The sequence below is a fragment of the Gopherus flavomarginatus genome, chromosome 5 (genome assembly GCF_025201925.1).
Source record: "Gopherus flavomarginatus isolate rGopFla2 chromosome 5, rGopFla2.mat.asm, whole genome shotgun sequence".
NCBI lineage: Eukaryota > Metazoa > Chordata > Testudines > Testudinidae > Gopherus > Gopherus flavomarginatus.
This window is the reverse complement of record NC_066621.1, coordinates 88,284,575-88,310,159: the sequence shown is the minus strand read 5'-3', so window position 1 is coordinate 88,310,159 and position 25,585 is coordinate 88,284,575. Positions and strand designations below refer to the sequence as shown.

At 44.2% G+C, this 25,585-nt stretch overlaps 1 protein-coding gene across 6 annotated transcripts in view; it reads right to left on the bottom strand.

Moving 5' to 3' along the window:
• FUT8 (fucosyltransferase 8) overlaps window positions 1-25,585 on the bottom strand; it is a 256,259-nt gene that overhangs the window by 82,162 nt on the left and 148,512 nt on the right. Inside the window, exon 2 of one of the 6 annotated variants that reach the window (XM_050953516.1) lies at window positions 15,442-15,613. The exons of 4 other annotated variants lie outside the window; for them this stretch is intronic. The gene's annotated coding sequence lies outside the window, so the exon portion shown is untranslated. Of the gene's footprint in view, window positions 1-15,441; window positions 15,617-25,585 lie in introns of all 6 variants that reach the window. One more of the 6 variants, XM_050953515.1, reaches the window with a different exon arrangement.

Genomic DNA, 25,585 nt, shown 5'->3' with positions numbered 1-25,585 from the left:
ATGCCACACCCAACTTCAGACTGGAGCCACCTACAGGGATATAATAGAACAAAAATATAAAAATTATATTAATTTGCTTTGTTTCTCTTTAAAAATATCCTTGTATCAAAAGAGCCTCTGTTATGTATATAACACTAAGCTCTACAAGTTAAGTCTTCACTGAGCAGTTGAGGGGGGAGCCACAATGGAGCTGTTGTTCTTTGGCAGCCTCAGCCCAAAGTAGTTTAAGGTACGCATAGGTCTCTCTCTCAAATTAGAAACCTTTCTGTCCTTTATTAACAAATGTTTAGAGCTACTTGAGTCATGTCTAATATTGCTGATGTTTGTAATAGGTTTGATTTTATTTTAGCCTTTTCCCTCCCTTTCTTAAATAAGAACATAAGAACGGCCGTACTGGGTCAGACCAAAGGTCCATCCAGCCCAGTGTCCTGTCTACTGACAGTGGCCAATGCCAGGTGCCCCAGAGGGAGTAAACCTAACAGGCAATGATCAAGTGATTTCTCTCCTGCCATCTATCTCCACTCTCTGACAAAAATTGGCTAGGGACACCATTCCTTACCCATCCTGGCTAATAGCCATTAATGGACTTAACCTCCATGAATTTATCAGGTTCTCTTTTAAACGCTGTTATAGTCCTAGCCTTCACAACCTCCTCAGGCAAGGAGTTCCACAAGTTGACTGTGCGCTGTGTGAAGAAGAACTTCCTTTTGTTTGTTTTAAACCTGCTGCCCATTAATTTCATTTGGTGGCCCCTAGTTCTTATATTATGGGAACAAGTAAATAAATTTTCCTTATTCACTTTCTCCACATCACTCATGATTTTATACACCTCTATCATATCCTTCCTTAGTTTTCTCTGTTCCAAGCTGAAAAGTCCTAGCCTCTAATCTCTCCTCATATGGGACCCGTTCCAAACCCTTATTCATTTTAGTTGCCCTTCTCTGAACCGTTTCTAACGTCAGTATATCTTTTTTGAGATGAGACCACCACATCTGTACGCAGTATTCAAGATGTGGGTGTACCATGGATTTATATAAGGGCAATAAGATATTCTCAGTCTTATTCTCTATCCCCTTTTTAATGACTCCCAACATCCTGTTTGCTTTTTTGACTGCCGCTGCACACTGCGTGGACATCTTCAGAGAACTATCCATGACGACTCCAAGATCTTTTTCTTGATTAGTTGTAGCTAAATTAGTCCCGATCATATTCTATGTATAGTTGGGGTTATTTTCCCTAATGTGCATTACTTTACATTTATATCCACATTAAATTTCATTTGCCATTTTGTTGCCCAATCACTTAGTTTTGTGAGATCTTTTTGAAGTTCTTCACAGTCTGCTTTGGTCTTAACTATCTTGAGCAGTTTAGTGTCATCTACAAACTTTGCCACCTCACTTTTTACCCCTTTCTCCAGATCATTTATGAATAAGTTTAATGGGATTGGTCCTAGGACTGACCCTTTCAGAACACCACTAGTTACCCCTCTTCATTGTGAAAATTTACCCTTTATTCCTACCCTTTGTTTTCGCTCTTTTAACTAGTTCTTAATTTACGTAAGAGCCTTTGGTGAGGGACCTTGTCAAAGGCTTTCTGGAAATTTAAGTACACTATGTCCACTGGATCCCCCTTGTCCATATGTTTGTTGACCCCTTCAAAGAACTCTAATAGATTAGTAAGTCACGATTTCCCTTTACAGAAACCATGTTGACTATTGCTCAACAGTTTATGTTTTTCTATGTGTTTGACAATTTTATTCTTTACTATTGCAGGGGTAAGCAACCTATGGCACGAGTGCCGAAGGTGGTACGCAAGCTGATTTTCAGCGGCACTCACACTGCCCGGGTCCTGGCCACTGGTCCAGGGAGTTCTGCATTTTAATTTAATTTTAAATGAAGCTTCTTAAACATTTTAAAAACCTTATTTAATTTACATACAACAATAGTTTAGTTATATATTATAGACTTATAGAAAGAGACCTTCTAAAAACGTTACAATATATTACTGGCATATGAAACCTTAAATTAGAGTGAATAAATGAAGACTCAGCATACCACTTATGAAAGGCTGCCGACCCCTGTACTATTGTTTCAACTAATTTGCCCAGTGCTGACATTAGACTTACTGGTCTGTAATTGCCGGGATCGCCTCTAGAGCCCTTTATAAATATTGGAGTTACATTAGCTATCTTCTAGTCATTGGGTACAGAAGCTGATTTAAAGGACAGGTTACAAACAATAGTTAGTAGTCTCGCAACTTCACATTTGAGTTCTTTCAGAACTCTTGGGTGAATGCCGTCTAGTCCAGTGACTTGTTACTGTTGAGTTTATCAATTAATTCCAAAACCTCCTCTGGTGACACCTCAATCTGTGGCAATTCTTCAGATTTGTCACCTACAAAAGCAAGCTCAGGTTTGGGAATCTTCCTAACATTCTCAGCCATGAAGACTGAAGCAAAGAATTCATTTAGTTTCTCCACAATGACTATATCATCTATAAGTGCTCATTTTGAATCTCGATTGTCCAGGGGCCCCACTGGTTGTTTAGCAGGCTTCTTGCTTCTGACGTATCTAAAACACATTTTATTATCTTTTGAGTTTTTGGCTAGCTGTCCTTCAAACTCCTTTTTGGCTTTTCTTATTACATTTTTTCACTTAATTTAGCAGTGTTTATGCTCCTTTCTATTCACCTCACTAGGATCTGACTTACACTTTTTAAAAGATGCCTTTTTATCTCTCACTGCTTCTTTTAAATATGTTTTTTTAAATATGTTCCTACTCCAGTGTAAGACACAGATTCTTGAGATTAATTTTATCTAAAAGGAACACAGGTTCTACAAGAAACGAACTGAATGTTTTACAAATTACACTGGTCTACAATTTTTGAGAAGTCGTCTGCTTCAGAGATAAAATGTGATATTTATTATGTATTTTGATGTGCTGAATTCAAATATGACAATTAAAACAATTGATTGGCTACTGTTTCTAAGATATTTAAGTTTCTACATTTTATGTCTATGTATATTGTGTAGATAGTAGAGTTTTAATCATAAATTGTAAACCTAGGTCTTTTCATGTTTATGGTTGCTTTACATGATAATATTTCACCTGTCCTGTTTATGTAACACTTTAAAAATCAGCAAAAGGGTCATATAAATAAAATGTATTATGAAACAAAAGGCAAAAAACTATTATGTACATAGTTTAGTCCTATTCAGTGTCTACTCGGCGCTTCTTGGCTTGTCTCTTCTCGCGGATGTGATGGCCACCAGGAAAGCAGTTTTCCAGGAGAGGTAGATAAGGGAGCACGTTGCTAATGGTTCAAACGGAGGGGACATAAGTCTGGCAAGAACCAGATTAAGATCCCATGTTGGGGCAGGGCAGCGTACTTGAGGGTAGAGGAGCTCTAGGCCCTTAAGGAACCTAGACACCATCAGATGGGAAAACACCGAGCGGCCATCCTCTCCTGGGTGGAATGTAGAGATGGCCGCCAAGTGGACCCTCAGAGATGATACCACCAAGCCCTGTTGTTTGAGGGACCAGAGGTAATCCAAGATGTTAGATATGGATAGCTCGGCGGGAAGGAAGTTCCGCTCCACGCACCAGCACGCGAAGCGCTTCCACTTGGCCAAATATGTAGCTCTAGTGGAAGACTTCCTGCTACCCAGGAGTACCTGCTGCACCGGGGTGGAGAAACGCAGCTCAGAGTGAGTCAGCCATGCAGAAGACACGCTGTGAGGTGGAGCGACTGAAGGTCCGGGTGACGAAGCTTGCCACGGTCCTGGGTAACCAGGTCCAGGTGAAGAGGCAGGGTAACAGGGTCGGCTACGGATAGGTCTAGCAGCATGGTGTACCAGTGCTGCCGAGGCCACGCTAGAACTATCATGATCAAGCGAGTTTTGTCTCTGCGCGCTTTCAGTAGGACCCTGTGGACGAGTGGAAACGGTGGAAAGGCGTAGAGCAGGTGCGTAGTCCACGGCACAAGGAAGGCGTCCGCCATTGAACCAGGTGAGAGGCCTTGAAAGGAGCAGAAAGCCTGGCATTTCCTGTTCCCGCGGGATGTAAAGAGGTCTATCCGGGGAAACCCCCACTTCCGGAAGAGTGAAAGAGCAACGTCCGGGCGAAGCGACCATTCATGGGAAAGGAAGGATCTGCTGAGGCGATCCGCCAGTGTGTTCCAAACTCCTGGGAGAAAGGAAGCGATGAGGTGTATAGAATGAACTATGCAGAAGTCTCATAGTTGTAAGGTTTCCTGGCACAGGGGTGAAGATCTCGTGCCGCCCTGTTTGTTTATATAGTGCATGGCTGTTGTATTGTCGGTGAATACCGATACACAACGGTCCTGCAAGTGTTGCCGGAACGTCTGACAAGCGAGGCGGACCACTCTCAGCTCTCGGACATTGATGTGGAGGTCCAGCTCGTGAGGTGACCAACGGCCTTGGGTGCGTAGGTGCCTGAGGTGAGCCCCCCAACTGAGGGACGATGCGTCCGTTGTCAGGGACGCCGAGGGTTGGGGCGAGTGGAACGGGAGCCCTGCACACACTATGGCGGGATCCAGTCACCACTGGAAGGAGTCTAGCACGGTCGAGGGAATGGTGACGACCATGTCCATAGGATCCCTGGCTGGACGGTATTGCGAGTTGAGCCAGGATTGGAAGGGCCATAGGCGCAGTCTTGCATAGTTTGTTACGAACGTGCAGGCCGCCATGTGGCCCAAGAGAGAGAAGCAAGAGCGTACCGAAGTTAGCGGCGCCACTTTCAGCCTCCGGATGATGGCTGTGAGAGCCTGGAACCGTGGCAGTGGTAGGCAGGCTTTGGCAAGAGTCGAGTCCAAGGTGGCACCAATAAACTCTGTCCTCTGAGTGGGGATTAGGGTTGACTTTTCCACATTCATCATTAGACCTAGATGTAGGAAAAGGTTCTTGACAATGCGGACGTGACTGAGGAGTCGCGTCTCGGAGGTCCCACGGATAAGCCAGTCGTCTAGATACGGAAAAACGTGTATCTGACTGCGGCGAAGGTGGGCGGCGACTACAGCCATACATTTGGTGAATACCCTTGGGGCTGTAGAGAGGCCGAATGGGAGGACCGCGAACTGAAAATGCACCCGGTTGACCACGAACCGGAGGAACCTCCTGTGAGGTGGAAAGATGGCTATGTGGAATTAGGCATCTTGCATGTCGAGGGCGGCATACCAGTCTCCAGGATCCAGGGATGGGATAATGGTTCCCAGGGATACCATACGGAACTTCAACTTTACCATGTATCTATTGAGTTTCCGCAGATCGAGGATTGGTCTGAGACCTCCCTTCGCCTTGGGGATCAGGAAGTAGCGGGAATAAAACCCCTTGCCCCGTTCGTGCTCTGGTACCTCCTCTATGGCTCCTTTGGCGAGGAGCCCTTGCACCTCCTGTAGGAGGAGTTGCTCGTGAGAGGGGTCCCCGAAGAGGGACGAGGGTGGAAGGGGGAGGTTGAAATAAATTGCAGATGGTATCCAAGTCCCAAAGTGCGTAGGACCCAACGATCTGACGTTAGCTGGGACCACGCAGGGAGGAAGAAGGAAAGCCGGTTGGAAAAGGGCGGGGATGGATCCTTCAAAGAAACTGGTATAACGCCCTCGGGCGCACCTTCAAAAGGAAAGTTTTGGTCCTGGGGGAGGCTTAGAGGAGCTTTGGTTCTGGCCCCCTTGGTTGCCTGATTGTCTCCGGCGGCCGTTTCTGCCTCGCTGTCTGGCAAAGTCTTGTCTCTGCTGAGGTTGAGGGTAAGGGCGGTGCTGTTGGGGTCGGAAGGGCCTGTGCTGAGTTACGGGCGTTTGCATCCCTAACGAACGCATAATGACCCTGTTGTCTTTTAGGCTCTGCAGCCTAGGGTCAGTTTTGTCCGAAAATAGCCCTTGACCCTCGAATGGAAGGTCCTGAATCGTGTGCTGGAGCTCCAGGGGGAGGCCAGAGACCTGCAGCCACGAGATACGGCGCATAGTCATGCCAGAGGCCAGAGTCCTGGGGGCTGAGTCCGCGGCATCCAGGGAAGCTTGGAGGGAAGTTCTCGCGATCTTTTTCCCCTCGAGGATCGCAGAGAACTCCTGCCGTGCATCCTGTGGAAGCAGCTCCTTAAATTTGTCCGCTGCCGCCCAGGTATTGTAGCTATAACGGCTAAGGAGGGCTTGCTGGTTGGACACCCAGAGCTGGAGAGCTCCCACAGAGTAAACTTTACGCCCCAGAAAGTCCATACGTCTCGCGTCCTTCGATTTAGGGGCTGGGGTCTGCTGGCCATGGCGCTCCTTCTCGTTAACCGACTGGACGACGAGGGAGCAAGGAGGAGGATGTACATATAGATATTCATAGCCCTTTGAGGGCACCATGTACTTGCGCTCTACTCCTTGCACAGCGGGCGGAACAGAGGCCGGAGACTGCCATATTGTAGTGGCATTGGCCTGTATGGTTTTTATAAATGGGAGAGCCACTCTAGTGGGGGCATCGGATGACAGTATGTCCACCACTGGATCTTGGACCTCTGGGACCTCCTCGGGTTGTAAATTCATGTTCTGTGCAACACGCCTGAGGAGGTCCTGGTGGGCCCTGAGGTCTACTGGAGGAGGGCTGGTCGAGGGAGGTTCCAGCCACCGCCTCGTCAGGAGAGAATGAAGATGAGAGACCTGGATCGAGCGGGTCTGAAGAGGGCTCCGCCTGAAGCATAGTGTCCGTCTCCCTGGGGAGCTCGGAGTCCTGTGGATGGGTCACCCCTTCCTCCATAGCAGGAGGGGGAGGGCGGGTAATCCTGGCCTCTGGTGCCCTGTGTTCCGAGGCCGTCGAACGTGGTGGACCTGGGGGAGGGCCTTGGGCTTGATGGTATGCCCAGGGCATCCAGAACTCCACTGCTGCAGACCATGCTCCTGAGGCTGAGGCTCGCTGAACAAGGCAGCAGGCACGTCAGTGTCCGGGGCGTATACACTATCCGCCTGAGAGGACAGGGACGGCTGACGGGACGGCCATGGAGGAGCCAAGCAAGGCTGGTATGAGTCCCTCGCTCCCGTCGTTGGAGATCTCCTCGGTGCCGGGGATCGGTACAGGGAATCGTATCGGTGCCAAGACCAAGAGCGGGACCTGCAACCAGCGCGGTGCTGGGAGATCGACCTGGATCTTGATCGTCTACGATGGGACCGGCTGCAAGAGTCTCGGTGCCGGGAGCAGTGCCTGGAGCTGGAGCGGTACCGAGAGTACCGACCGGGACGAGAGGTGGATCTGCGCCACGAGTACGACCGGTGCCGCCTGGGTGAGCGGTGCCGGGACTGCAAGTGGCATTGAGATCAGGACCGGCCGCGAGACCTGGAGCGGTGCTGAGACCTGGATCGGGATCGGTGCCAGCTCGTCGACTCCAGTGAAGGAGGCCTCATAGCGGCAGGCTTGCCTCTGGACTGGAGAACCCGCACCGACGGAGCCGGGGGTTGAGGCAGGGCCGATTCAGTCATGGTAATAAGGTCCCTGGCCAAGGAGAATGTCTCCGGCATGGAGGGAACCGTCAGCTCGACCACGGGTCTCACCGGGGAGCTCTCCTGAACCAGACTCGACAGCCCTCTCAGGACCGGAGTCGATGGTACCACAGGCGTTGGTGTCACAGCATGGGTAGGTGCCGGGCGATCCGGGTGAGTCTGCACCGAGGGCGTGGAAGAGGTTGAAGGCCTTCGATCAGGTCCCTGCACTGGACAAGGCCGATGCCAAGGTGTCTTGGCGGGGCCGGCGCGGTCCGGTGCCAGAGAAGCGCTATCAGCGCTCAGTGCCGAGGACAGAGGGTTAAGGGCTGCCTCCATAAGGAGCGTCTTTAACCGAAAGTCGCTCTCCTTTTTAGTCCGCGGCTTAAAAGCCTTGCAAATGCGGCACTTGTCGGAGATATGCAATTCCCCGAGGCACTTTAAGCAAGAGTCGTGGGGATTGCTTGTGGGCATCAGCTTTTTACAGGCCGAGCACGGTTTAAACCCTGGTGAACCAGGCATGGGCCCCGGCACCAGGTGTGGGGACGGGCTCAAGCCCAAACCCCGCTAAACTATGTACAACAACTAACAAACAACTGTAAACTATAAAACTAAGGCCTGGTCCACACTACAGTGTTAAATCGAAACAAACAGTGTTAAATCGATTTAACGCTGTACCCGTCCACACTACAAGGCACTTAAAATCGATTTTAAGGGGTCTTAAAATCGATTTCTGTACTCCTGCTCAACGAGAGGAGTAACCCTAAAATCGATATTACTATATCGATTTAGGGTTAGTGTGGACGGAAATCGAAGTTATTGGTCCCATTCTTTTACTGAGCTACCCCGAGTGCACCACTCCGGAAATCGATGGTAGCCTGGGACCATGGACGCACACCACTGAAGTAATGTGCCCTAGTGTGGACACGTAAAATTGATTTTATAAAACCTGTTTTATAAAATCGATTTTATTAATTTCAATTTTACTCTGTAGTGTGGACATAGCCTAAGATACTAAGAACTAAGTCAACTATTCACAACAAGAGATCAGATGAACAGAGAGAAGCTAGGGAAGTGGAGGACAGCTAAGCCGTGCTCCACTGTTCCAAAGACCGACACGGGCGGTAAGAAGGAACTGAGGAGCGGACGGGTCGGCAGGGGTATATATCCAGCGCCATGGCGGCGCCACTCCAGGGGGTGACCTGCCGACCCACCGGAGTTGCTAGGGTAAAAATCTTCCGACGAGCGCGCACACCTAACTGGAATGGATATGAGCAATCACTCTGTCTGTTACAGCTATCCCCCTATTCCATTTTGTTTCTTACAGCTGTCCCCATACTCCGTTTTGTTTTTGTTCTCCTTCTGTGGCCGCCCTTCCCTGGCTGTTAAGTTGTTTACCAGGGCCACTGCACTTCTCAAAGGGAGGGCCCCTTAAGTTGTTTACCAAGAGCCATTGCCCTTCTCAAAGGGATGGCCACTTGTGCTGCGTGCTAAGTGGGACCACTGCCCTGTTCAAAGGGTTAGTCCTGTTATCACCTTGTTGAACCTGGGCTTGGTGTAGAGCAGGCAATGTCCAGAGCTGCAAGACCTATTGTGTTTTTAAGATCCTGGGCATGAGTCATAGGCCTCATGTGCTTTTGAGTCACCTATTGCACAGGACTCTGCCCACACATGTCTCTGTGCTTACCTGCAGTTTTTCCCTGTGCCTCCTCCCCTGTGACAGAGGGAGCCTATCAGGATCACTGGAGGGGAAACTGCCTAAGTTTGCCTTTAAAAACAGACATTTTTGAAGCAAACATCAGAAAGGTTCCTGCATTGCTGCCTGGTCTGATCAGCCAGGGGTCTTGGGGGGTCCTTTCTCCGCTCTCGTTTTATTTTTGAGCGTACCCCCGTTTTTAAAAAAAAAAAAACCCACGAAGAACGAATTGCTGCCTGAGAGATCTCCTGATTATCAAGACCGTACCGAGCCCTCCTTGCTTCTTCTGATGTTACTGCTGCTTCTGCCTTTGCTGCTGCCTTGGGGACTGGTAAGAATCCCTCGGTAAAACTTTCCATACTTTTATTTTATTACTTTAGCTGCTGGCTCTGTTTCCCTAGCCCACAGACTCAAGCTAAACCTTGGTCTGTGTCTTAAAACCTCTCAAACTCTGCGGCGCTTTGCTGCTAAAAATAAGCTTGTGCCGCTGCTAAGCTCTGCTCCCTGCTTTCAGCTGTATCCACTGCTGTAGCCACCATCCCTTGGCTTCCTTGGGGGCTGCCTTGGGAGCTGTATCCTGGGCACATACCACTCTGCCCTCTGTGACTTCCCCATAGCATAAGGTGCACCGTAGGTTTTGCTTTTTAGTTTAATAAGTCATAGTTTGCTAAGATTGTAGAGCTTGTAAGTTTCACCTGCCTTGCTACAGTTTGCTGTTTTGTTGCTCTGTATAGTTGCTTGTTACAGTTTGCTTAAAATTGTGATATTTGTTGGTTTGCCTAGTCGTTGATTAAGATAGATTTAAAAAAACCATTGCCTGGTTGTATTCTGTACCTGTTTTATTACTTTGTATAACCTGCTTGTAATTTATATAAGTTTAATTAAGTTAAAGGATAGATAAGGTTTTTACTGCTTGAATTCATCTTCCCGCTGTCCCAATCTCTCCCTGAACTTTCCCGTGTCTGTTTTTCCCCCGCTTCAATCTCCCCCTCTGTGTACTTCTCCGTCTCTCCCTGTGGTAACCCCTTGCTGCTCCCCTCCCCCCATGTAACTTCCCAAACCCTTTGCCGCTTCTTTCCCTTTTTTTTTTTTTGGGTGTCCCTCTAGCCCTTCTTTACATCTCTCTGCTGCCTCTCCCTGTATCCCCTGTGTTCGTGCCCCCGCTCCTCCGCTGCCCCTCCCCTACCGAAGATCACCATCACACTGCTCGGTTTGTCTTCACCCCGCTGCTCTGCAACTTCCCTGAAGTGCTCTCCGCTGCTGCAACCTGCTTCCTCCCTCAGCCGTCTCCCCCATTCTCCACGTGCCTTCCCATCGCTTACATGTTCAGCGTCCTCCCCTCTTGCTGCTCCCAGACTCCCCTTAAGTGCGCTCTAGCTGCTCTCGTCTCCCGTACCTCCAGCCCGCAGGCTCCTGAAGACTGCTGCTCTGGGCTTCACCCCACAGGGCTTCAGAGTCTCTTGCTGCTTGCAGCTGCACTCTCCTCTCGTTAGTTACCACTAATCACTCACTCCCCTCCCCCCTCCCGCTTCTTGACCCAGCTTTTAGGTACACTCTTGCTATCACAGCCTTACAAATTAAGTCAATAATTTTCTACATTGCATAATTTTACTTATCACCTATATTGTATTATTGCACTGTGACTCACATTTTACTTGTGGTTATAACACCTCATTAGCTGCCTCCATTTTTCTAATATACTTTATATATCATTTTTATATAGAAGCTACCATTTTATTTTGCATTCCACACTGTATCTAGAGTTGTTCCTATATAAAGTTGAGTTGCTTATTGACTGTACTGTATCCCATTGTGCTGAACCCCACTTACTGTACCCCACTGTTAAAACTCCCTAAACTGTTCAATAAGAACCCCCCCTTATCATTGTCTATTGTAAACACCTTATACACCCCATCCCATTGCATTTCATTGTTAAATTCCCACCACTTCCTTTTTCCTTTAATAAAGAAATTAATTGGCACCCCACCTGTGTGGTAATTGCTCCCCAAGATCCGATATACCTGCAGGCAGGGACACACTCGAAGAAGAAGAACCTCTTGCTGAAAAAAGTAAACAATGACTTCCCTATACTTAATCATAATCGGATTAGTACTATTAATTTTAATATTAAATATTGAACAAATTACATTTATAACATTTTGCATCATCTTTGGTTAAAATCTGATGGCATCTTATTAAAAGATAACTTTCCACATATCTCAGCCTCACTCGTAGTTATACACCCAACAGAAGAGTCCCTGGCTTGCCAGTTACACAAAGGATGATCTGGCCCTGTATCTCTGTATCTTTAGATTTGGATGATACAGTTGATAGGCTGTATCAGCATCTAGCAGAGACCAGAATTTGGAACTGTTAGCTGACAAAGTGAAGAGAGAAAATGTTGGTAACTGGGAGAAACAATTGAAGGAAATGGCAGAGATAGTGGGTGAAATCCTAACCTCACTAAAGTCAGTGGGGCCAGGAATTTACCCAATATCTTTACCTTCATTTTAAGATCAACAGGCCCAGTTAAATTGCACCCAAGAGTATGAAAAGAGTGGGCTGAGGAGCCCTCCTGCACACTGATGTTAATTTTTAATAAATCTTGACATACCAAGGAAATTCTAGAAGACTGGAAAAGTGCTATTGCCATACTGACATTCAAAAAGGGTAAGCAGGATGACCTGGATATTATAGGCGAGTTTCCCTACGGTTGATGTCAGGGTAAACAATGGAAAAACTGATACATCATTTAGTCAAAGGATGGGAATACAATTAATGCCCGTCAACATGGTTTCATGGAAAATACCTCACATGAAATCTCATTTCTGATACGATAATTTGGTCTGTCTCCCTTTTGCACCTCTTCCCACCAACATATATCATTGATTGGAACATTCTATAAACTTTTCACTCACTTCTTACAGTCGAGCTCACAATTAGGGTAACATTTCTAGACCCAATCACCACAACAAGGCCTATATGGAAGACTGATCAAATGTTTCAGAAATCACTGATAAATCAAAAAGTTGCAGGCAGATGGAGTCCAAAATTAGTCCTGGAGCTGGAATCAGACTAAGAAATTAAGAACGGTCATATAGGATCAGACCAAGATCCATCTAGCCCAGTGTCCTGTCTTCCAACAGTGGCTGACGCCAGATGCTTCAGAGGGAGTAAACAGAGCAGTTTCGAGTCATCCAGTCCCAGCTTCTGGAACTCAGAGGTTTAGGGACAACCAAAAAAGGAGACAGTCAGTCTTCAAGAGGAGCATGAAAAATTATATATGGAGCCCTGCTTGTACCACATTACAAAACTCCTCTATTTGGCACTGAGGATATAAGCATTCATTCCCTACAAAAGGCACCACTGGGACTTTGAAGTACCAATGACAGAACTCAGCTAAGTGACTTAAAGACTGAAAGGAGAATATTCTTCATCAGAAGAACCAAAGTACTGACACTTTCTAGAGATCAAACATAAAACTACTATAAAGTGGGTGCACAACTGGTTGAAAAATTGTACTTAAAGAATAGTTGTCAATGGTTTGCTGTCAAACTGGAAGGGTGTATGTGGCTGAGTCCAGCAAGGTACGTCTGAGGTCCAGTATCATTCAATATTTTCATTAATGACTTGGATAATGGAGTGGAGAGTATTTTTTATAAAATCTGCAGACGACATAAAGTTGGGAAGGGTTGCAAACACTTTGGAGGACAGGACTAGAACTCAAAAGGACGTTGATTAATTAGAGGATTAGTCTGAAATAAAAAAGATAAAATTTGGTAAACACAAGTGCAAAGCTTTACACTTAGGAAGAAAAAATTAGATGCACAAACACAAACTAGAGAATAACTGGGTAGGCAGAAGTACTGATGAAAAGGATCTGGGGGATTATGGTGAATCAAAACTTGAGTATGAACCAACAATGTGATACAGTTGTGAAAAAGGCTAACATTCTGGGATGTACTAACAGGAGTCATATCTAAGACATTGGAGGCAATTGTTTTACTCTGCTCAGCACAGGTGAGGCTTCACATGGACTACCATGTTCTGTTTTGGGCACCACATTTTAAGAAAGATGTGGACAAATTAGAAAGAGTCCAGAAGAGAGCAACAAAAATTGTAAAAAGGTTTTGAAAATCCAACCTATAAGGAAAGGTTAAAAAAAAACCAAACAGGCATGTTTGGTCTTGAGCAAAGAAGACGGAGGTGGGACCTGATAACAGTCTTCGTAAGTTTAGAGTAGTTATAAAAAAGGATGGTGATTAATTGTTCTCCATGTCCACTGAAGGTAGGACAAGAGGCAATGGGCTTAATCTGCAAGCAATCAGAGATTAAGGTTAGGTATTAGGAAAACTTTCTAGCTATAAGGATAGCTAAGCACCAGAATATATTACGGTCAGGCCCCATGGGTCTTGAATGTGGGTCTGTGGGGGTACTGGGAGCCATTATACTCCAATCCTCCACCTCCTGCTCACAAACAGCAGCTGGGACCGGGGTCCATGAAGCCCAACTGGGGTCTGTGCTCTGATTGAGAGAGCACCTGCTTCGGCCACAGCCCCTATTTAAGCCAGAGTAGAAAACAGAAAGTTGTCTGTACAAATGTGCTCTGCTCTGCTGGTCTGTGGTTACCTGTTCCTGTCATCTGATCCCTGACCCCCTGGTATTCTGACTTGGCCTAACTCTTGGTAACTGATTCTTGATCCCTGCCCTCTAGTTTGTCTCTCAAATCTGACCTGCTGGTATTCCAACATGGCCTGAATCCTGGCATTTTGCTCCTGGACCTTTGGCCCTCACCTGACAAACCCCTAGGCCAGGCCACCTACTTCACAGCCCTGACAATTATCAAGGAAGGTTGTGGAATCTCTCACCAATCACCACTAGCATTAAGGCTCTGAAAACCCCAGATACTGCTCTGCTCTGTTCAAAGGCACCAGAGAACCTAAGGTGACAAAGCACTGAATTCTGGATGTTCCAAAAAGCTGAGGTCTCAGGCCATCAAGGTGCCAAATTTCCAAGGCACTAAGGTATGAACCACCCATATTACCAGGTTTAAATCTCTAGTGGCACAGAAGACAAAATCTCAAATAGACACCAGGGAACTCAAGGCACTTGAAGCACTGAGCCCCTGAAGAATGGAGTCCATGGAGCATCAGGATTCTCCATTCCCCATAAGTGTTACTACAGCACCCGATGTATATTGCTAAATTATTACAATTTATAATTTAAGTACTGACTGTGGGTCAGTGCTGTTCAAGATCTCTTTTTTCGCTTATATAAAAGCTAATTGAAGTTTTTTTTTTTCCTGTTTTTGCCACTGGAAGGGAGGATTCATAGCCACCTTATTTATTAGTAGTAATAGTCACAACAGTAGTTTCTAGAAATTCTACAACGAACCAGGATGCAACATTTCACAGAAATCAACTGTCTATACAAGAATACAAATAATTTTCTTTTGGACATCATTCAGATGACCTCTTGGAATCTCTATCACAAGATTTGAAATGTCAAAAAGCAGCAAATCCAGGCATTACTGTTAATAGTGCAAATGATATCTACTGTACAAATGTTTTAGAAACAAACTTACTTCAAATCAAAACTGAAGAATAGAGTCAGCCACAGACTCAGAAAATAGGCGCAGAACCAGCCAAAACAGGAACTGTTGAACTGGAGGGGAGGAAGTAAAATGGGGCCAAGCTGGGGCCACTTCTACTCCTACGCCCACCCCCAGCACCTCTCTGAATCGAGAACTGTGCAAACGAAACACACCGACACACACACTGATGCTTCCCCTCTCACCTGCCATATGTACTTGGGAGAAAACTGTAGCGAGCAGCCAGGCACAGACTCCAGCCAGTAGGGGCAGACACAGCCAAAGCAGAGGCCTTTGATACTCTGGACTTTTGGCAAATGTACAGTTTTGACTGGACTTTCTCTGCCCTTTGGTGACTGGTTGTTTATTCCAACCCTCTCCTTCCTCCCGGTCTCTTCACCTCAGCTTCACTCCACACCTGCTTCTCTTATCCTCTTCTCCTCACTCTGTCCCTCCCACTCACTTCCCTTCCCTATCCTAAGTAAACCCACTCTAAATAAAAATCATGGAACTAATATGTCTGGCTTAATGGAAAAAAACATGAGAAGATATGAGGGAATACAACCCATTCAGGGGGAAAAAATGTGGCAGAACAGAAGAGAAAGAAAAGCATTTGGTGACAAAATGGAGGAAGGAAAATCAACATCAAAGATATTAGAAAGATTAGATAACCCCACTCTTCACATTACCTTTCTAAACTACATACACATCTTCCATGGTTCAACTTTAATTGATTTCAGTAAAAAAATATTTTCTCTGTAGCTTTCTTGAATATTGCTCTCCTCTCGTTGCTTCTCTGTTCTTCCATTTATCTGTCACTTAGTTCCTCTAGTCTCCCTCTGTCCTCCCCAACTTGTTTCCCTGCTAATAATAAGTTATTATCAGTACTGAGGGAAACATAACATTTAAATGATCTTCTACAATAAGGAATTAAGAGAACTGCTATTGAGTGATCAAATAAAACTTTTGAGTTGCAAAACTGACTTGAAAATATCATGAGAAAAGCCTCTTGGAGTTTTAGTACTTCCATTTCTGGCAGGAACTAGAAAGTGTAGAAAGGAGCAAAGATTAAATAGCAAAAAACAATGTATATAAAACTTTTCAAACTTTACCAATGTCTTGATTTGGACAACAGGATAAAGTTCAAGTTAATTTTTAATTTTTGTCCAATGATACAGCAAAAAATAATTGGTAAATAATTAAACAAGCTAAGTGGTCAATAAACATGTACAGAGGACATGCTGGAACACTTTACAATAGATAGAAGTGTCCTGAAGACTGTAGCTTGTTGTTAAATGCATATAAATATTAAATGTTTTTTATCTTGCAGGATTAAAAACAAAGTGTAAAGATTTTTAAGCCATATGAGAAAGGAAGATTTAGTCAATATCTCAGTGAGCATTAAATATGAACATAAGTGAATACTAATTTGACCTTTAAATTTCTAATGCTTTTTAAAATTTGATTCAACAGCTAGAACATTTTCAAAAAATGAAGCCAAAATAACTGTACTTCCAAAAATTTGGGATAGCATCACATGCTTTTAGAAACTGTTCACTTACAGTACAGAATTTTACACTAAATGTTGATGTTACCAAGAGCATAATAAATAAACTTAAGATATGCACCCTTTTCTCTCTTACCTCATCCTCTTGACAGAATACAATTGGTAGTAGAGGGCAAAGTACACATGATGAGGAAGTGCAGAGCAAGATAATGTTTTATTGTCTTCAAATGAAAACTGGCAATGAACCACTCAGGAGATAAAATTAAGCTTCAGAACTGTGTTCTAACTTGCCAGCTTCCAAAAACATTTTTCTGCTTTGAAGCTTTTCAGTCTTCTACTGTACCCACTCACCCAATTATTTTCCCCATGATGAATCGACTTCTGATACAGTAATTTTCCTCAGTGATCAAAAGAATAATCTTGAAAACATGCTTATATTGTACATTCAGGGACTGGCAGCCAGTAGGACTGGTGAGATGGCTGTCAATCCTTCACCAAACTCTGGTCACAGATGTCTGAAGCCTCAACAGATGTTTTAAACAAAGCTTCAAAACCAGGCAATCTGTTAAGGTTTGATAAAACTTCTCTGGCACAAACAGTGACATTCACTTGACCAACATCTCAGACCACTCTGGATGTCTATTGTTCTTCAAATGTTCTGTTCAATGTCCTGTATCTAAATAGGAAAAAAAATTAGAAGCAGAAAATACAGATTCCAAGTACAAATTCTTCTAATGTTTTATTAGAAGGCCGTTATCTACTAGTGACTTATTTGAATTTATTAAATCTGTTTGGATTGACTGTTGAAAATCTGAAAATCACCACAAATAAAAGCATTGTATGTTGATGGGCACTCCCAAGAACCCATAATTTAAATGGTTCCGTAGTCTGCTTCTCAGTTCAGTCTTAGTTTTTGTCACAGATATTTTTCTTAAAAGATACTGCTGTTCCAGCAACATCATCAACTGGATTAAAGAAACTATGGCTCATTGATTATAAGACAAATGCATAACATGACTGCAGCCGACTAAAGGCTTTGATACATAAAAAATAAAAACAGTACTTTTACAGTATTTTTCATCGGTAGCGCTCAAGGCTTTATAAAAGAGTTGTATCATTCCCATTGTATAAATGGTGAATTGAGGAACATAAAGGTTAAATGACTTGCCCAGGATCACTAAGCATGTCAGTGACAGAACCCAGAATAGAATACAGGTCTCCTGACTCTCAGTCCTACATGCACTATATGCTTCCTCCATAAGGCAAGTTCTCCAAAGAAAAAGTCTACTGTGTATTTTCAAACTTTGCTAGAATACAAGTGACTAAATATTTCAGAAAGCTGCTGAGTAGAAGCATATGTCATCAAGTAATGTAAAATAATCATTATGATCATACCACCTATAGCTATCTTCCATTATAAAAATTGTCTTTTGGTTTATCATCAAATAAATAAGACCATTTTACAATAAGGATAAAAGTGGTGCCAGAGTATTTTCATCAAAAACTTTAGGCCCAATATCTAGACAGTGTGTTATACTTGGTGCAAATATAATTTGTTATAGTGACAATATAAAAGGAAGGAAGGAAAAAGTCCAAGACGACCTTAGATATACCATAAGATGCACTTGAAGCATGCATGACAAAGCTGCTATTACCAATGTGGAGCCAATTCCTTACATTTACGGCTGTGATGATTACTGGTCCCTGACGATCCAGGAAAGGCACCCCTATGGAAAGATCATGAGAATGCTTCCATTATATTAGGAAATCCTGGACTACTGAAGTTGGGATGCTCTTGGCCTGTAGGACCTTCATGTGGGGCTCACTGAGCCAAGAGGAGGTGAAGCAGGACCAAATGTGCTTCCTAGCCTATCAACCAAATCTACAAAGGATGACATGACACAAAGCATCTGGAGAATCTCTTTGATCAGATAGTCATCTGATTTCCCAATGTGAGCTACTGAAACAAAATCTTTCTTAATTCTAGAGACCTATTTCTGGGACGGGACAAGTTCACTCTTCTTGATGTCTATTAAAAAAACTCCCAGGCAATTAAGCAGCTCCACTGACTTCTGAACCTTCCCCCTTCCAAGCCTCCACAATTGACAGCCTTTCAAGACACTTTCTCAGAGTCCTCTACAAGATAAGACAGGACTTGCTCTATAAGCAAGTGAGCTGGGGAGGCTCTTCCTCTCTTGGAAGCACTCACCTCAGAATTTTCTTGCCACAGAAAGAATCAAGGTCACATCATAATCCATGCAATGGATTGTTTGCTACTTCAGTCCTATTGTCACTGGCCACAGCTGTAGGAACCTGTCTCACCATGAAGGTTTCAGTGGTGTTGTAGCCATGCTAATTTCAGGATATTAGAGTCAAGATGGTTGAGGTAATATGTTTATTGGACCAACTTCTGCTGGTGAAGAGACAAGCTTTTGGGCATTCACCTTGAAGAAGCAGATAACTGAGGCTAAGAAAGTAGGTGCTGTTGGCAGGAAGGATTCTGCCAAAAGTCTAGAAATCAGGCAGAGGGTGGAGCTGCCTGCAACAATGTAATAAAGTGCAATAGCTCAGATTTCAGTATGGGCTCCTCACACAATGCAAATTTTGATAGCAACTGTACCACAGCACAGCAAAAGAGAATACAAGAAAACTGTGTGTGCCAACACAACAATATATTGCAAAAGGGAACTCAGAGACAGGATAGGAGGCAGGGCGATTGGGAAATACTTATTCACTCTTATGAAAATTAGAAATTACAGAAAAGTAATCATGCAAGCTTTTCTCCTCCCATCACCCCTATTATGTAGTCTAGATAACACAGTGGCAGACTTATTTGCCATTCTCAAGTCATGTCATGATCCTCTTTACTGATTCAAATAGAGTTCAAGGAATACTATAATCTCTGCAACCTAATAACGATGTAATGTTACACACAGTTTTGATTATTTCTCACTCAACTTCCTTTGAATAGCAATACAACTAACAGCAACTTCATTTTTACCTACAAAAAGGGTCTATGAAACTTACAATACTAAAAATAATATAAGTGGTCATGATCTGGCAAGTGTCCATTCAATTCTACTGAATTCTTCCTGGAAATAGAACAGTAAGAACTCAATTTATAAGGAAGTCAGTTTGGCAGATATTTTGCAGTATGGTGATTATCTGGATCACTTTACAGATAAAACCAGATTTGCCCATATCATTGTTATCTATAAACATGTAAAATTGTATATCTATCCAAAGTGTTACAGATAATGAAATTAAGTGTGTGCATAGTTTCTGACAGACAGAATAAATGCCTTTTGTATTTACCTTCTGCCAGGCTAATATGCTCTTGTAGCATTTTAGAGACCCACAAACAGTCTTTATTGAGCACCATATTGACAGAAGAAAAAACACAGTAACTTTTAACTCAGGTGCTTCCAAAGGCATTGAAGCGATGCAAGTGCATAAAGCTGCATGAACCTATTATAATTCGTAAGAAGAAATGCCACATACAGGAGTGCAAACTATTCCCAAAGGGGACAAAGAACCAGCAAACTGGGAAGATCCGACACAAACATGAAAGTCGCAGAACTACACGAAAACAAATATGTTAGAAAACTATAAAAAAGAGAGGATTGTTTCATCTTGTGCTACCACATAAGCACAAATGAACCTAAAGCCAACCTCGCCAACACTACCAAGCAAATTTTTAAAAAAGTATGAACCATTCTTGATTGATCTCTATAATAAATTACATACAAAAAACTGTGTTAGAAGAGTGTTATTTAAGTTACCAAGTTAGGAAATGCCATTTATGGTTGTCTATGCAACCTTAATTTGCCATTACACATTCTACCTGCACACTAAATGAGGCAGCGTTCCCAGGGAAAAAAATAATATGTGATCATGTAATTAAAGATGACAATGCATATACACAATGGGGCCAAATTAAGGTCACCGGGGCAACTATACGCTTGGCATTTCTTAACTTTTGAGTGCTTGGCTTTATTACCTAAATTATGTTATTTTAATGTAGTTGTTTCGTATGTAATTTCCTAGGGCTCTTTAAAAGACAAAAGGTAAAAATCAAATTTTATTATATATAACTTCCTATCATGAATTATCAGCAGGCTTTGAACGCTGCACCTTCAACACTATGGTACTGATTTTTAGACTTCAGCTACAAGACTAACTCCACTGCATTGGCAGCTGGGGAAAGATTGTTTTCCCAGAGTGACAGGATAAGTTGCTGGCACAGTGTACTGGGTTCAAGGGGTGGTCACAGAATCTGATTCAGCTCTCTCTCATTTCCCCACCCAAACACAATGGAGAGCTCTTGCCCCATGTGGTGCCTTCAGAGGGGGAAATAAATAACTGGCGCCAGGTATTGGGACAGGGAGGGGAAAGGAAAGGAGGGATAGAAGCAAACCTGCCTTGACTTTGTCTCTGCTCACCTCACTAGTAGAGGAGGGAGCTTCTGTCCCATATGGTGCCCTACGATGGGAGGGAGGGGCCCGTATGCTGGGGTCTCATGCTGCATCTGGAGAGAATGAGGTGGGGGGTTGTTAGAGGAAAGCCCACCTTGGCTCTCATCACTCTCCTTTCTCCCCGCCAATCCACTTACAGCTGTTGTGACAGTTCCCAGCATTCCCAGTACAGAGGCTGCTGTGTTTACAACTCAGCTAAATTTGCATAGAATTTCACAGGACAAAGAAATGTTACTGCTATAGCCTCAGAGGTTTCTTCCTTCTGAATATCAAAGACCTTCTGCAAATAATGGAAGTGTTGAGGTTTCTCAAAGAAAAGGTCACAAGAACCCTTTATAATGGAAAATGTTAGGTAATCTAAATATAGGGATAACTACCAGCACTAAGCCCCAGCTTTCTTCAGTATCCAAATGTATACTTTCTTGTTCCAACCACCACCAATCCCTGTGGGACCCCGCTCAGTCTCTTTTCATATTGAGAATAAACCTCCGACATCTACTCTCTGCTTCCTAGCTTTTAAATACTTTCAAAACTCCTTGACAAGAATTTACCTCTCACCCCATGGCAAGCAAGTTACCTTCGGACCTTAACACATGTATGAAATAAATTATATCTATGTGACATTACCAAATCACCAAGATAAGCTTCTATGATTCTGCAGAATATTATCCAGGAACCTTACAGGACCTGAGGCCAGAAAATCAAAAGGGCTATAGAAATACTGTTTTGTATATTCTGTTATTGTGTTATCTTTTAGGCTACAACATATTTCCATATGACTATATCATACTACTGTTTTAGCATTCAACCGGTGAACTGGAGAATAAGAAGGGGATGTGAAATATAAAAATAAAGAACCCTCTCTCAGTTAGGGTGATCAGATATCCTGATTTTACAGGGACAGTCCGATATTTGGGGCTTTTTCTTATATAGGTGCCTATCATCCTCTACCCCCTTCCCGATTTTTCAAACTTTCTATCTGGTCGCCCTACTCTCTCTCTCTCTCTCTCTCTCTCTCTCACTCACACACACACACACACTACAGAAAAAGAAAAATGAGAACAAAGAGATCAGTGACAGAAAATGACAGAAGAAAAATATGAATTGAAAAAACTTTTTTAATAGCAACTGTGCTAGGCACAGTACAAGGAGAGACAGATGTTCCACAGAATGCCAGACTACCAACGAAAATTGTAGCAACTAGACAAATGCAATCATGTCACCTTCCCCACCTCTCACTATCGTGAATGGCACAGCTGGATACAATACTAAATCATCTACAACCCTGGAACCCTCCTCCAACAAATTCACAATCCTCCTGACTAAGGGCTTGTCTACACAAGAAAGTTTTACTAGTTATAATGTATAGTTAAACAGATATAGTTACACCAGTTGTGACCCAAGAATCCCATAATGCTACCTTGCAAAGGGGTTCATAGGGGTTACAAGGGTCTCCTCAGTCTGGCATATACATTCTAGATCAGCAAATAATATCATGTGATGTCTCAAAATAAAAATGGTATCACACTAGTTGGTCATCAATGATTGTGAACTCACGTCTGAATGTTATACAAGGAACTATTCATCACCCTGGAGCCAATACCCTCCCAACCTTCCCAAGGCGGGCTCCCATACCATGAAGCCAGAGAAGGAACCTCTGGTGAGCATACCTTTGAAAATATAATATGGGGTTTAAAAGCAAGCGTGTTTAATGATTAATTTACCATACGGCAAGCCAGTAGCAAGTAGTCTGGAATCATTGCAGAACAAAACCTTGCAGCGAATGGGCCCAGGGTTTGGTTGTTTGCCTTTGGCTGAAAATAAATGATCCTCCATTAGCCATGCAGTGGAGGTAGGCCCGTTCATGGCTGCCTGGGATCTTCCCTGATACTAGCCACGTGATGGGGGGTGTGTGTGCGAAGCAATCATCCCAGAGAATTGGGTTGGGGGTAGGGTTTGGATTGTGCTGCACATTCACCCTAAAACCGCAGCCCCTCCTTTTAAATGGCCAACCTAACGGGCTTTGCTTGGTATGAAAAAGGAGGGCGCTGCTGTTTGAAACCATTCTCACGTTACGAAGCTTGAAGAAGCCGAAACCCTTTGCCTTACCATGCCTGCCTGCAAGCCGAATTCTGTTGCCTAGCCGAGCATGTGATGTCTCACACCAAATCGGCAGGCACTCAATATAAGAAGCAAAATGCGACCTTGTAGCAAAAGCACATGTGCTATGTAATGTGAATTGCTTGATTCAGTGTGAAATAGTCTTCCCTTTGTTCTCTAAAATGTAACTTTTTAAATACTACTCTCCCTTTTTTCCTCCCACTGCTGCAAATGTTTCTGTGCTCCCCCATCATCTCCGTCCCAGAGGCTAGTGCAAATTAGAAAGCGAAAAAAATGCACTTGCGATGAGATATTCTCAGAGCTCACACAGTCCTCCTGCACTGAAAGAGCTCAACAGAATGCATGGAGGCAAACGATGACAAAGTCCAGGAAAGCGTTAAATGAATGCGATGAGAGGAGGGAGGAACACGCTGAGAGGAGGCTAATGGAGGAGCAAACTGACATGCTCACACTTCTGGTGGAGCTGCAGGAAAGGCAGAAGGAGCACAGACTGCCACTACAGCTCCTGTATAACCGCCTGCCATCCTCCCCATGTTCCATATCTTCCTCACTCAGATGCCCAAGAAAGTGGGGTGGGGTGGGGGCGGGAGAGGGAGGCTACAGGCACCCAGCCACTTCACCCCAGAGGATTGCCCAAGCAACAGAAGGCTGGCATTCAATAAGTTTTGAACTGTAATGTGTCCTTCCCTCCTCCACCACTCCACCTGGTGCTTCCCTCCTCATCCACTTCTCCCACTACCTTGCAAGTTTCCCCCCATTTGTGTGATGAATTAATATTTGAAAACAATAATGACTTTATTGCCTCTGAAGCAGTGACAGAAGGGGGGAGGTTGGTCGGCTTACAGGGAAGTAGAATCAATCAAGGGGGTGGGTTTTCATCAAGAAGAAACAAACAGAACTGTCACACCGTAGCCTGGCCAGTCAAGAAACTGGTTTTCAAAGCTTCTCTGATGTGCAGGGCACCCAGCTGTGCTCTTCTAATCGCCCTGGTGTTTGGCCGCGTGTAATCGGCCGCCAGGCAATTTGCCTCAACCTCCCCCCCCCACCATAAACATCTCCCCCTTATTCTCACAGATATTGTGGAGCACACACAGCAAGCAGTAATAACAATGGGAATGTTGGTTTCGCTGAGGTCTAACCTAGTCAGTAAACTGCACCAGCGAGCTTTTAAATGTCCAAATGCACATTCTACCACCATTCAGCACTTGCTCAGCCTATAGTTGAACAGCTCCTGACTACTGTCCAGGCTGCCTGTGTATGGCCTCATGAGCCATGGCATTAAGACGTAGGCTGGGTCCCCAAGGATAACTATAGGCATTTCAACATCCCCAATGGTAATTTTCTGGTCTGGGAAGTAAGTTCCTTCCTGCAGCTGTTCAAACAGACCACAGTTCCTGAAGATGCGAGCATCATGCACCTTTCCTGGCCATCTCACGTTGATGTCAGTGAAACATCCCTTGTGATCCACCAGTGCTTGCAGCACCACTGAAAAGTACTCCTTGGGGTTTATATACTGGCTGCCAAGGTGGTCTGGTCCCAAGATAGGGATATGCATTCTACCACCCCACCACAATTAGGAAACCTCACTGAAGCAAAGCCATCTACTATGACCTGCACAATTCCCAGAGTCACTACCCTTGATAGCAGCAGCTCAGTGATTGCATTGGCTACTTGGATCACAGCAGCCCCCACAGTAGATTTACCCACTCCAAACTGATTCCTGATTGACCGGTAGCTGTCTGGTGTTGCAAGTTTCCAGAAGGGTATCACCACTCGTTTCTCAACTTTGAGGGCTGCTCTCATCTTGGTATTCTTGTGCTTCAGGGCAGGGGAAAGCAAGTCACAACTGTCATAAACAGAGTGTTAAGGGTTAATGTCTCTTATACCTGTAAAGGGTTACAAGCAGGGAACTGGACACCTGACCAGAGGACCAATCAGGAGACAAGATACTTTCGTATCTGGGTGGAGGGAAGGTTTTGTGTGAGTTCTTTGTTCTTGGGCTCTTTGCTCGGAGGGTCTGAGAGAGACCAGACATTACTACAGGCTCTCTAAGTTTCTTTTCATATAGTAAGTAAAACAGGCGGTTTAGGCTTTTTAATTGTTTTACTCTATTTGCATTTGTGGATCTGGCTGGTTAACTTTTATATGTGTAGTTGCTGGGAATATTTTGATTTGTATTGGTACTGGGGGGAAGGTCTCTTTCTGGTGTCTGTTAGCTATAGGACCCTGTAATATTTACATCTTGAAGTAATAGAGAAAATTCTTTACTTTTTCCTTTCTTTTATTAAAAGATTTCTTTTTAGAGAACCTGATTGATTGTTTTTTCTCTGTTTCCCTTGTTTTATCCCAGGGGATTGGGATAACTCACCAGGATGGGTGGGGGAGACGGGAGGGGGAGAGATAAAATCTCTCTCTGTTTTTCTTGAATCTGTTTGCCTCTTTGTGGAAGGGAAGGGAGATGCTTCTCTGTATGGTGATTTAAGAGGTTAGATCAGTATCTCAGAATAGCCCAGGGAGGGAAATTCTGGGAGGAGGAGAGGTGGGGGAATGGCTTATTTCTCCTTGTTTTAAGAACCCAAGGGATCTGGGTTCTTGGGGTCCCCAGGGAAGGTTTTGGGGGGGACCAGAGGGTATCAGGCTCTGGAAAATTCCTGATTGGTGGCAGCATATCAGATCTAAGCTGTACATGAGTATCATAGATTATTAGTGTTGGAAGGGACCTCAGGAGAT